The sequence below is a fragment of the Lytechinus variegatus genome, chromosome 8 (genome assembly GCF_018143015.1).
Source record: "Lytechinus variegatus isolate NC3 chromosome 8, Lvar_3.0, whole genome shotgun sequence".
Taxonomy (NCBI): domain Eukaryota; kingdom Metazoa; phylum Echinodermata; class Echinoidea; order Temnopleuroida; family Toxopneustidae; genus Lytechinus; species Lytechinus variegatus.
The window spans coordinates 38,952,924-38,966,251 of record NC_054747.1 but is presented as its reverse complement, the minus strand read 5'-3'; the positions used below and the strand labels follow the sequence as shown (position 1 = coordinate 38,966,251).

Below are 13,328 nucleotides of genomic sequence, written 5' to 3'. Positions count from 1 at the left end.
AGCCATTACAATCACAGAATGTTACCCCCATCATGTACGTGATATTTTTTTAAAGATATGTTCTTCATCACAAGTTACAGTGGTGAATGTTGATGGCGAATTTAACGAAGATCGAGGACATCATTTTAAATAGTAGAGGTACACAGAGAAGAAAAGTGCAGTGGGCATATATTTCTATATTGTTATGTTCTTCAATTCATTCCAAAATCTATCTATTTTATTAATTGTGTGGATGTTAAAGTAAATCCTGAAAATAAAACAAGATTACCCTCGAAGGCCTGACTTTAGAGTTAAGTATCATCTGTCCTAGATTTGCTTAGAACAAACTAGATGAATATTTATACTTGCATGACACAGACTTTGTTCACTCAGAAGCCCCACTTATTGATCATTCAGTTGCAAAAGAAGAAGAACGGGCATCAGAATTACTAATCAATGAAGCCTGAAACGGTGTATTCTGCATTATATCATCTACTACCTATCACTTAGTGGCGAATTCTCCCCGAAACGCATTGCCAGCAGTCGAAATGACAGACAAATTATGACACTCACTCGCAATGGTAATTCGATAGATAATTTTTACTGAATCTGGGGCAATAATTCGCAGAGTGACTGGGCTAATGTGTCCACTAAATTTACTTTGGGTAAGAAGATTTATGGCGGCATTTCGCCCTCCATGATTAGGAGCGGACATATATACAGCACGGCAGCATTGACCGGAAACGTCGCATAATAGAATTTGACTTGTTCTTCCGGCACCGTCTTAGTTTTAACAGGGAGTTGTGAAACTATGCATCAGAGAGAGAGAGAGAGAGAGAGAGAGAGAGAGAGAGAGAGAGAAACATGTCCTTTATAATGACCGTTACAATAGTAAATAGCAACCCTCCCTCAAATGGACGACGGTTAGTTGCAAAAAACAAACGATTATCAAATTATCTTCTGACATGGTAGAATACGAATAAATATAACGTAAATTGCGGAGGGCAAAGAGAAGGGGGCATAAACTCGTTTGACATGAAAAAACACATAGCGTCAACATAAACACGGAGGGGCGATCTGAACGTGCCGGAGTGATGGCTTTTCAATACAGATTTTTTTTGCATTTTCTAATTCGATTAACACAAAATATCTACATGTATTCTAGTTTGGTTGATATCAAAGATAGGTCGAAAGTATTATAAATCAAGATAATAAAATGTTAAAAGAAAGACTAAATGAATTGTAGTGTTTTTTATTACTGATTTCTTTTTAATTGATGACAAAATATCTACATGTATTCTAGTTTGGCTGATTTCAAAGATAGGTCAAATAAAAGATATGGAGCGTTGTGGCACAGCGGATTAGTCTTCGGACTTTGAAACAGAGGGTCGTGGGTTCGAATCCCAGCCATGGCGTAATTTCCTTCAGCAAGAAACTGATCCACAATGTGCTGCATGCAACCCAGGCGAGGTAAATGGGTACCGGTAGGAAGTAATTCCTTAAAAAGCTGTGTGCGCTATGAACACCTATAGCTTAGCCGGGTAATATAGGAGCGCCTCGAGCACCTAACACGGTGGATATGTGTAAAAATAAATATAATTACCCTATATTACTATTATCATTATAAAAGAATGCTAAAAGAAAAAGCTAGATGAATTGTAGTGTTTTTTAATACTGATTTTTTCCAGTAGATGGCTGGTAGAGGAATCAAGACAGTGGACATCATTTTGTCTACTGTATAACTAAGCGTTTAATTCGCCATGTGAATCAACCTACCAATATTAAAATCAAAGCGCATTAAATCTTCAACGACAGTAGATGTGGGTGAGAGGACAGGCGATGGTAATAAATCGTCCAACGACGTCTTCGTATCCTTCAGCGGAACTGGGATACTGCAAGCGGAAGAGTTCTCCTTATCACGCACCTACGGCTTTAAAGGTATAAATCAATTATCAATTATCAACTTCAATTTCACACGCGTTGGGAACGGTAGGCAGTTGCGTACACAGCCCGAATATAAATGACATTGATCATGAGTGAACCATCGACAACCATGATAAGAATCGCAAGAAAAATCTAGGTATGAAACAAATCCCGATCCCGCCCCTTGCACGAACACTTCTGAATGATACCCAGTGGCGGGCCGTACGTGACCCGGAGGAAATAAAGCATTGGGGGGCACAGCATTGTTCACCAACAATACAGTGCCCCTTCAATGCTTTGTCTCCTCCGGGTCACGGTCCGCCACTGATGATACAGCCATGGACCGACTACTCCGACAGAGAAGTCTTACATGATACAACCTACCACACACGTTGGCAACAATGAAACACTGAGATTCACCTTGGAGTCATCATAGATAACTCTAAGGATTTCTCCCGAAAGTTACCGAGACGGGATAGTCAGCTGCTCCAAAGAGTTAAAATTGTAAACTAGAGGGCACCATGTTGGAATTCGGCTTTGAGCTCTCAAGGTGATGGTCATTTACAGCAAAATTACCCTGGCGAGGTTACTGGCTAGTGGTTAATTATCAGGATGGTCATTCCATGGAAATTCATAATCAAATCATCATGACGGTGTTACCGGCTCGTTTAAGGAGTTACAATCCTAGGGTACAGAGAGTCAGAAACATCTTGGAATATTGCTCAAGAGTTCTTCGGATGACCTTATCTAAAAGCCACCTTCATGGAGTATCCGCGGGGTGCTCCTTAGGGTGAACTTAACATTTCTGTAGTCTAGGTACAGATGAAGCTTCGGAGAATAATGCTCGAGAGTCGAGAGTTATCAGAATGGTATCCATGGTAAAACAAAATAAACAGTCTGCTCCGAACTCCCTGGTAAAACTGCCTTGATAATGTCACCATGGGAACACCTCCCGTGAAGTTCTACTCCCAAATCCCTGCTCCTGCAGCGGTGCTAAACAGTGAACCTCACCAGAAAAGCACTCCTTCATGCTGAGTGTTGAATGGAGACAACAACACTATAATGTCTGGCGAGCCCAGAGAAACAAACTTAATTCAACGTAATATTTTACCATCTGACTTCACAAAAAATATCTAAGATATGGCAGAACTTAACGCCCTTGACATAACATCCAACACAATGTGATGGACATTCCATTGTCTCGAGCTGCCCTGAACTGACCTTTCAAAAGTACTCGCCAACATGAACTCCAGAAGAAAGCCAATCTTTATTACGGATGGCGGAAGGAAGATCCTGAGATGAAATTCTACGCTGATTATGCATCTGATGACAGTCGTGCGTTTCAGCACGACTTCAGGAAACAGCCTTTAGAGGTAACTCTACACGCCAATATAGCTAATCCCCTTTTGACTCCAGGCTCCGATGACGACATAGTGAAGTTGGGCAATATTCGCTCGGAAACAGAATACTACTTCCATCACATTAACAATACATTTCTCGAGGGTTTTCTGTGAATAATATGAAGAATCGTAAAAAAGCTTTCATTTTTTAAAGTATCCACTTTAGGCGTGATAAGACGAAGTCCTTCATATGCGAGAATAATTGAGTACATGCAGATAAGTAATTGTTGCTGTACATTTGATTAAATTCTTGACGGTTTTATGCGAAAATGACAATGTCATTAAATATTAACAAGTCTTTCACTTACATCGTATTCATGGTATCTTTGTTCCGATCGAAAAGAATTGTAAATGAAATATTCAACAAATAATGAATCCTCATTACCCATTTTTTCAATATAGACATAGATAGACAATTCATGGCTGATTAAAGATGGGACGAAGGAAATTCGGTATAAAGAATCGACGTCCTTCTTATGCAGGTATAATGAATACAGTATTGTCTCGTTACGCAATATTATGAGACCACTTGCGTGACTTGAACGTACTCGATTCCCATACATAATGAAGTTCTTTCAATTTTAGAAGGTTTGTTTAAGTGTTCTTACCGGAACACCCATGTTGACAGCTCAGAATGGAAATTATTACCACATCAGAAAAACACACACACACACAAAAGAAAATAAAAAAAATCATTTCCCAGGGTAAGAGTTTACACCATGTCATACGACTGAGCGAGTTGACTTCCGTATGCAATTGACTCCAAGGCAGTCATTAGCCTGAAAAATGTGCTGAATGCGCCGAAGTCAACACCCTAAAAGAAAATACACTCTCGATTTCGATTCTTGGTAGCATTTAAACACTAAAACAGCGAGGGATTTGGCAATACCTGTTTGCAAAATAAAACTCTTAGTATTAAATGAGATGTTTAAACTAATAGTGTTGCCTCTAATTCACCAAGTGAACTTAAATGCACAATCCCTGAAATACACATCCGCGGGGAGAACAGATCCATTAATACATGCCGACTAGTATAACTAGTCTTTACAGGCAAATGATCACTTAAATTGGCAACACGAGGGATAATTCAACAACATTACTCCATGCAAATAGGCAACTTGCTTACTTCAAAGAGTTCTTCATCAACCATATTCGTAATGGGTACGTTCTAAAGCAATATAATATATATATATATATGTATATATGCAAATTTATATTAGGAAAAGAAAAACATGTTGTAAATTTAAAGAATAGAGTTGATCAACCATTTCTTGAAAAAATCCATTATCGTCACGAGTACAAGAAAAGCATAAGATAATTACCTGAAGTTTCAAAGCTGAGAAACACTTAGGAATATTGTCATTCGAGACAAGGTGCACCTCCGGGGTTGTATCTGACGTAAGAACATGAACAAAGGCAACATCGATGGGAAAAATTCACCTAGGGTAAGGATGGATACAGAATAACAAATATAAAACCGCCTGCTCTTCGGTGGGTTTAATGCAGCGCACCATGGGGAACATACACGTTGCACGACCTCCAGGGGAACATTAGGATACAGTTTCTATCAAGGGTGTTTTTTGTAGTTAAAGATAAATGAAAGTAGTTGCATAAATCACTGATTTTACGAGAAAGACGGTAAAACTAGGCTTAATTATCACTAAATCATCGAGGATCTAGATCTGGTACAATTACATAAACTGAACTTTGTGAAATCTTGAAATCTACGCTGAAAAAATGTTCACACTGAAGATTACCAACCCAACACAGATAAGCGCACGTGGGACAGTGTATTATTATTATTGCTTTGAATGTCGGTTCCAATCTTGACCCGAATCCCGTGCTTATTTGATAATTTCTCAGCAATTACACAATTTCTCGAAGAATTCTTTGGCACATATTTTTTTATTTATACAGACACTTTGATGGTCATTTCATTGGATTATGTACGAACTCATTTTGAAATCAATACCACAACTGGAATTTATCTTTAAAACAGATATTCAAGTTACAGAGAAAAAGATGAAAGAAACGTCGTGAGTTTTCATTATTTCATTTTCAGGAAGGATATCCTAGAACAAAATTATCCACCGTACGATAAAGGATTTGTTTTTGAATGACTTCATTTTCAAATATTCAAAAGGAATATACAGCTGAAACGCCACATCCAACTTTCCAGTGTAAGTCCTACATATTCATTTCTGTGTGCAGCGAGTATGTGTATTGACAGAATTGTGGATGTATCCATGCACGACAGTAGCCTATGCATGGCAGAACTCCGTCAAAGTAGTTTTATTTCGGTGATTTGAGCATAGGGGTGCCAGTTGTTGAAAATCAAGGAAAGGAGAAAAACCAAAATAAAATTTGGAAGTAATAATAATTACAATAATAATAATGATAAAAATAATAATAGTAGGCATTTAGATAGCGCCATACACTGTAAAAACTGTGGTGTTAAAACTGACATCAATTGGTGTTGATAGAGGACCACACCCTGAGTTGTTAAAATAACACTCTAGAGATTGAACATAACACCAAAGAGTGTAAATGTAACAATCATAGGTGTTGTAATAACACCTATAGGTTTAAAACTATCACCACCAATTTAACACCGGTGTGGTCCGCTATGTACACCGGTTAACATCACAGTTTTTGCTGTGTATATCTAGAAATATTCTATTCTGAGGCGCGTTATTATTATCATTACCCCCAGCTTTTGCTGGAGCGCTCCTGTCAGCGATCTTGCATTCAAGAAATTGAACTTCCTGGGTACCCATTCACCTCACCTAGGTCGAGTGCAGCAGAATGAGGATGAATTACTTGCCGAAGGAAATTACGCCACGGCTGGGATTCGAACCCACGACCCTCTGTTTCAAAGTCAGAAGACTTATCCACTGGGCCACAACGCTACACAGTATTGAATAATAGCAAACTTTCCGATTAAAAGCTCCTGAAAAGATGTCGTGGCCAACCCAAGAAGGAACATTCAAGTGTTTCATATCTACTGGAGATGTTCATATCTCTGGGGGTGGTACAACTAATCAAATCAGCTATCGACTGCATCAAATATTCGTCACATCCTAACATTCATGCGATCGATAGCAGAGAACATGATACTACGGCATCGACCCGCCTGTGTAACGGTTTGGCAATTCACTAGTATCGATTCTGTTTAACGATCTTGGTGTGATTAAAGGTGAATGCGATCCACTTCGGTGGTGTGGTTCACAGACTATCGGATAAGATTGGAGGAAACGGGCAACCAGGATTCTTCGAAAACGTTGGAATTGTTGAAATTATAAAGCAGAATGTAAATAATCCCTGAGGAAATCGGAATTGAAATCAACCTTCCACGTTGCGAGATCAAGAAATCAAGTAAAGAATACAGGAAATTAAATTGGTAGAAAAATGAGCGAACAGTGTGCAATTCTGTCGCAATAAGTCTAAGGAAGTCTATAGAGAAAAGGATGGACGAAAAGATAAATTAAGAATAAGAGGCGTATAGAAGGTGACGGTGGGAGAGAGAGAGAGAGAGAGAGAGAGAGAGAGAGAGAAGAGAAGGAGGGGAGGGGGTAGTGAAATCAAATGGAGAGAAATTAATTCTATTTGAAGCTAGGGTAAATTAATCGAATAATCCATTAGCATGAAAGAGATTTAGGCCCATCATTAGACAAGGGTGAGAATTTTGTTTCCCATGGACGTGACATTTTTATGAAGTTTTACAATATATTGACTTTGTAAAATGTAGATCATACAAACGTATGTTATCATTCCCCACACATACGGTGTGATGATTTGGAATTAATGAACCGTCAACAAAACCGGAATAAGCATGTGACGGTGTAAAAGTAGTTATGTTTGTGAGTACGAGGGAGTGAAGGTGAGAGTCACAGATATATAGACAATGAAAATGTTTGTCCTGCGTATGTATCAGAAGTATTAATTAAAAGACGAAGTTAAATAAGGCAACCCATGCGAGACAAAATAAATAACAAGGCTTGTTTTTACGGTTATTTAAATCATTGTAGCAGTAAGATTGACATTATGATAGACAGAAATGGAAAAAGAAAAAGAGGTAAAGATACATATTTATATACATTTTTTAAGATTATCTAAATCAGTGTAGACATTAAGATTGACATCATGATAGACAGAAATGGAGCGAGAGAGAGATATTATAAAGAGAAAGAATAGGAAAAAAAGGAAGCGCGGGAAATAAAAAAAAAGGAAATGATGGAGGGGGTTGCTACACTAAAAAAAAGGTTTACCAAATGTTGGGTAACATGAGAACATGCATCTTGGTTTGGTAAAAAGATAGCCAATATGGTGTCAATTTAACAATTTAACGCAATGTTGCGTTGAAATAGCGCAATATGGGGGAAGAAATACCCAGCAAACATGCATGTTAACATGCATGTTAACAAATATTGGGTAAAGTTTTACTCAGTGTTTTTAGAGTGTATGACATTACTTGACAATTTAATCGTTGACAGTTACTCTTGTGAATGACGTACTGAAGAGGCAATAAATGCTGGTACTTGAGTATGAAATTGGACCAGCTCAAAACACGAATGCACACTCAACTCATATCGACAATAATAACGAAATGAATAATAGAAAAGGGAAATCAGAATAAGTATAACGCCAACTACAAAAAGCCCATTTGGATCTTGCATATGACCACTGCCTTCAAAATGGCAATGGCATCATGGAATATAGATGTAAAAATACAAGCAACAAATATACTCTGGACTGACTGTAAAATCTTATTTTAACTGTGAGCCATGGTTATATGTCCGTGAAAACAAAAGTTTTATCATGATATTTGCGGAGGCTTTTTACAATGGTAGCCTTATTTCGTTGCATGCAGGTGTGTGTGTGTGTGTGGGGGGGGGTAGAATACAACTTGGTGGGTGTTCCATAAAGCTGTTCGTAAGTTAAGAGCGACTTTAAGAATGAATTTTGAACCTTTATACGCCCTAAACAATTAATGATGAATACCATTTACCACAAGAAAGAATCACCAGTAGTTCTTTACTTACGAAGATCTTTATGAAACACCCACCTGGATATAACATCTTCCCCCCACAATTTAATACTAATGGTAATACCCGTCGTCCTGAACATCAACAACTATCTTCTTATTCTCTTATTTCTTCTTTCCTCCTCCTTTACTCATTTTTTTCACTTCTTGAAACAAAAAATAGAACGTCATCCGCGTGACGCCGGCCAAAATTGTCTGATTGGCAAATGAAATAAACATAATTTTTTTGAATAATCAATGGCGAAATGCGTTCGACAAGATGGAATGATACTTATCCTTTTCCATCCCTATTTGAAGTACTTGATCTTAAACTACGTTGAGATAAAAAAAAATATATCGATAAAGGTCGTTAGCCGACAATCTTACTATCGATCAATAACGCTTCAACTTTCATCATGTTCACCACACCGAGCTATGTCCAGAATTGTTTTCCCTTCGGAAATCATTAAGTGATGGTCCTCGAGATGGGGGCGACCCGACGCGTCGTCCCGGTCACGTGATTGAATCGGATTCAGAGCAGTTATACTATCTAACCGTAAAGTAATTCAACCATATTACTAACGCTGAGAAACTGATTCTGCTGCCCATTGGGCATTTTTTTTTCTTTCCCGGCATGCATCAGTCTATATCAGCATCGAAAACAAATAAATTAAAAAAAAATATATCATAAACCTACAATTATCCCAATATTCGCACTCTTTCACAATCTCAATGCGGCACTCGTCTCACCACAGTGTTGCAATGTACATGTAAAAAGGTAAAACTTGTAGTTGTATACTCCCGATTGTTATCCTAACTTTACTTTAATCAAAGGCGTTGCATTTGCTGTACTGATATGATTAATCGCGTCACTGCATTGCTATGCCCACTCCCTTTGACTTTCAATGACTTAAAACTCCTTCCTAAACTCGTATGACCTACCGACTGAAATAGGCGAGTGAATTAATTCTCTCTTTACGACATCTCAACGTCTGATTCAACCTGCAGTCTCGGGCCGATACTCGAGGGAAATACGAAAGGTTGCAAATTAATGGCGTTTTATAGGATTTGTGGCTTAACGATGGTAATAACGGTTCACCGGTAATGACACTGTTACAGGAACACGCCTTACTTAGGGCATGTAAATGTGTATATCTGTTTTACCTTGGCCTGATCCCTTCACCATGTTCGTGTAACCATGGTAACTTGAAAGTAATTGTCAAGAAAGAAAAACAAAAAAAACCCCACTCTTTATCATAATGATGTTTGCCCTGATAGTCGAAATGGCGGCAGGGCTCTGACAAGCTGACAGGACTCCCATCGCTTTATTGGCAATTTTCACAAAAAGGAATATTCCTCATGAGACACTGGATACCAAAAAAACATCGACGAAAATCGGCAAGCCTCGCAAATTTTATGTTATGGGTCGCATGGATGAAATGGCTACTGAAAATTGGAATATACGATCGTCGAATTAATTTATGGTCTCATTTTGAGAAAATACTATGTACATGACAAAAATACGAAGCACGATTGAACCAAATTGTCAAATTCACGGAAAGCATACGTCTAAAAACCATACTGCAATTTCCATTTATTCATGATTTACTTATTTACTTATCAATTTAACAATTTATTTATTCAATCGTTTGTTCATCCATTTACTTACATGTATTCATTCATTCGCCATATTGCGATGAGCGACATCAACATTGATCAATTTACTTACTTCTCAATTTATTCGTTCACTTGCTTATTCATTTATTTATTAGAATGTCCTTCTGTTGGTTTCATTATTTTTGGGATATGGTTGCAGGCGCGCTTTTCTTTCAAGGTTATAGGAAGAGACAGTGGACTAGAGTAGAGTGAGAACAGATTATTTCATTAACATTATTTCATCCTAAAAACTCCGGTGGTGATTTAACACCAACCCGTGAATATATATATTTCCACACCAGGGAAGTGTTAATCAACACTAGTTTCGTTTTGGTCTAACACCAGAAAGGCGTTTATACAACACCAATTAGTATTCAAACAGCATCGGTTTGATTCCAAACTGGTATTGTTTCTAACACTTCTCTGGTGTAAACATATATGTATTCCGGGCTGGTGTTAAATCAACACAGGAGTTTTTGCAGCGTATTACTTGCACTGATATCCTAAAATAACTACCTTTTCTATTATATTTGATTTATTCTAAGTTCATTGATACAAGCATACCAAAACAGGTCTTAGGTTTGGATAATGCGCTAATTAGACTTTCATTTAACAGATGTATCAGAATTTTGGTGATTTGACATTAAAATTCGCCCCCGATCATGACGATGGTTTTGTGGCAAATGGCTTTCAGAGCAATAGTTTTGCACCCCCCCCCCCCGATGATCGAGAGCAAGGTATATGGAGTGATTCTGTTATTTCTTAGCACTGTCCACTTAGCACCATTCATTTCAATTCACTTCTCCTCTTCGCTCATATTTGCTCTGAACTTGACCAACTCAATTTGTTAGCCAATATCTCCTTCAAAAAGCGGTCATGAGCATATCCTGAAACCGTTGACATTTTGTGGACCGAATGGCGTCGTGAAATGCAAAAATGGAGAAATCCTTATGGAAGAAACTATCTTTGGAGAGGCGGGGGAGGGGAGGGGTATAAATTGGGTCGCAAGTTTGTAAAAAAAAAAAGATGATTAAATTGATATACTTGGTTAAGCCAGGGATAACCACTACATGGTATATAACAGATAAAGAGGGAATATTTCGCGCCGTGTGATGACATAGTATCCCTAAATTAGACCCCAAAGTAGCCAATCTGGAATAAAATTATTGGAAATGGTTTTTTGACTGATTTGAGTAGGTATGGGTGTCAACATTTACCAAAAAAAAGTTAGGAGGAATACGGGTTGGGGAAAGTGCTTTTTTTCAAGGTCAAAGGTCAATGACCTTTTCATATATACTGTATAGTGGTATCTCTGAGATGGAAAGGTGCAGGTTGGTGATAATGGTGTCAAAATGCACAAATTCTTACCAGAATATAAAATAAAATAAAATTAAGTACCCAGAATGCACATTCACCGATAAAATTCAAGGTCAAAGCCTTTCAAAGGTCAATGACCCTTTTTACATTATATACCATATTGCATAATGGTATCTCTGAGATTATAAGGTACAGGCTGGCGATCATGGTGTCAAAATGTACAGATTCTTACAAGAAGATAAAATAGAAAAAATTCAAGTACTTAGAATTGACATTCACCAATGAAATTTAAGGTCAAAGGTTTTAAAAGGTCAATGACCTTTTTACATTATATATACCATACTGTATAATGGTATCTCTGGGATGAAAAGGCACAGGTTGGTGATCATGGTGTCAAAATGCACAGATTCTGACCAGAAGACCAAATGAAATAAAATTAAGTACCTAGAATACACATTCACCCTTAAAATTTAAGGCCAAAGGTCAATGACCTTTTATACATTATATACCATATTATATAATGGTATCTCTAAGATGAAACGGCGAAGGTTGGTGTTCTTGGTGTCAAAATACACAGATTCTTACAGGAAGATTGAATAAAATAAAATTAAGCATCAAGAACTTACATTCACCTTTAAAATTCAAGGACAAAGGTCAATGTCCCTTTTTAACATAAGATAATGATAATGGTATCTCTGAGATAAAACATCACAGGTTCGTAATCTTGGTGCCAAAATGGAAAGATTTGTACCAGTAGATTAAACAACAACAAAATCAGTATACAGAATATTGTTTCACCCTTGAATTCCAAGTTCAGATGAAATAATATATACATATATATATATATATATATATATATATATATATATATACATACATACATACATACATATATATGTGTGTGTGTGTATAATCTGTATGAAATAAAAAAAATAACAAAACATTTATCCTATGTGTTCATATTTGTGATAATGTAAATAAAGATGGCTAATTTGTAATGAAAATATGGAGGTTTCATAATTTCAGTCTGAAGTAAGGTCATGGAGAATGTATTTAGGGTTCAGAGGTCAATAACTCTTTCCAAAATATCAGTGGAAATTGTTTTAAAAAGGTGATAACCAAATAACACTTCTTCATATACTGCGATGCATTTCCAAAAGCAATGAAAAAAAATGAAATGGATTATACAATTTGAAACCTATCTAAATCAAGGTTGTCATGTCTTTTTCTCTCCAGCGATAGTCCATTCATCTCATTAGCTTAATCTTCTGAAAATGGATAGGATAGGTCTAAATCTCATGTCACAGCTTGCATCATCTTAGAGCATTTCCAAACAGCAGAGGGATGACGATGAAATGAAGGCCATCATTAGAGCTGCAGCTTTTGTCATAGTAAATGGCATGTATCTCAACTTTAACAAAGATGAATTCCTGTATTATTATTAATTACCTCTCATTGCGAGCTGCCAGAATCTCTTGAGATGCTAATGCTGCATGACAAAACTTCATACCTGCTCTCTAGCTGCCGTAGGTCACCCATGATGCTATTTCTACTAGGTATCAGTTTGTACAAGGATCATGTATTTGGTCCCGAACAACTGATTGTTATCATGCATAGTAATGAAATTCAAAAGGAGATAATAGCTTACAAGTACACATTCATTGACAACACTCCTACAGCACCACTTCTAGTTCTTGAGGATCAAGCTGTGCAACATATCAGTAATAATATAGATCCTGGTATGTTATCCCTTGACAGAACATTAGGCTTTCATTGAATGGGCCAGATCAAAGTCCTGAAAATGTCAGAAGGTTTCCAAGAGTTTGATTACTCTTTGCTGAAGTTGAGACACTTAACTTCATTTACTATGACCATAGAGCTATTGTAATAGCTCCATGCTATGACAAAACCTGCCGCTCTAATGATTGCCTTATTTATATTCTTCATCATTGTTCCTGGCTATATGAAAATGTTCTTGGATGATGCCTATCTTTTCCATTTACAGATTAAGTTATAGTATATAGTATTGA

General features: G+C 37.2%; 1 protein-coding gene across 1 annotated transcript in view; it reads right to left on the bottom strand.

The window, feature by feature from the left end:
- The window catches only part of LOC121420478 (5-hydroxytryptamine receptor 6-like), a 57,131-nt gene that overhangs the window by 32,282 nt on the left and 11,521 nt on the right, over positions 1–13,328 (bottom strand). Inside the window, exon 2 of the mRNA XM_041615127.1 lies at positions 4,625–4,742. The gene's annotated coding sequence lies outside the window, so the exon portion shown is untranslated. The remainder of the gene's footprint in view (positions 1–4,624; positions 4,743–13,328) is intronic.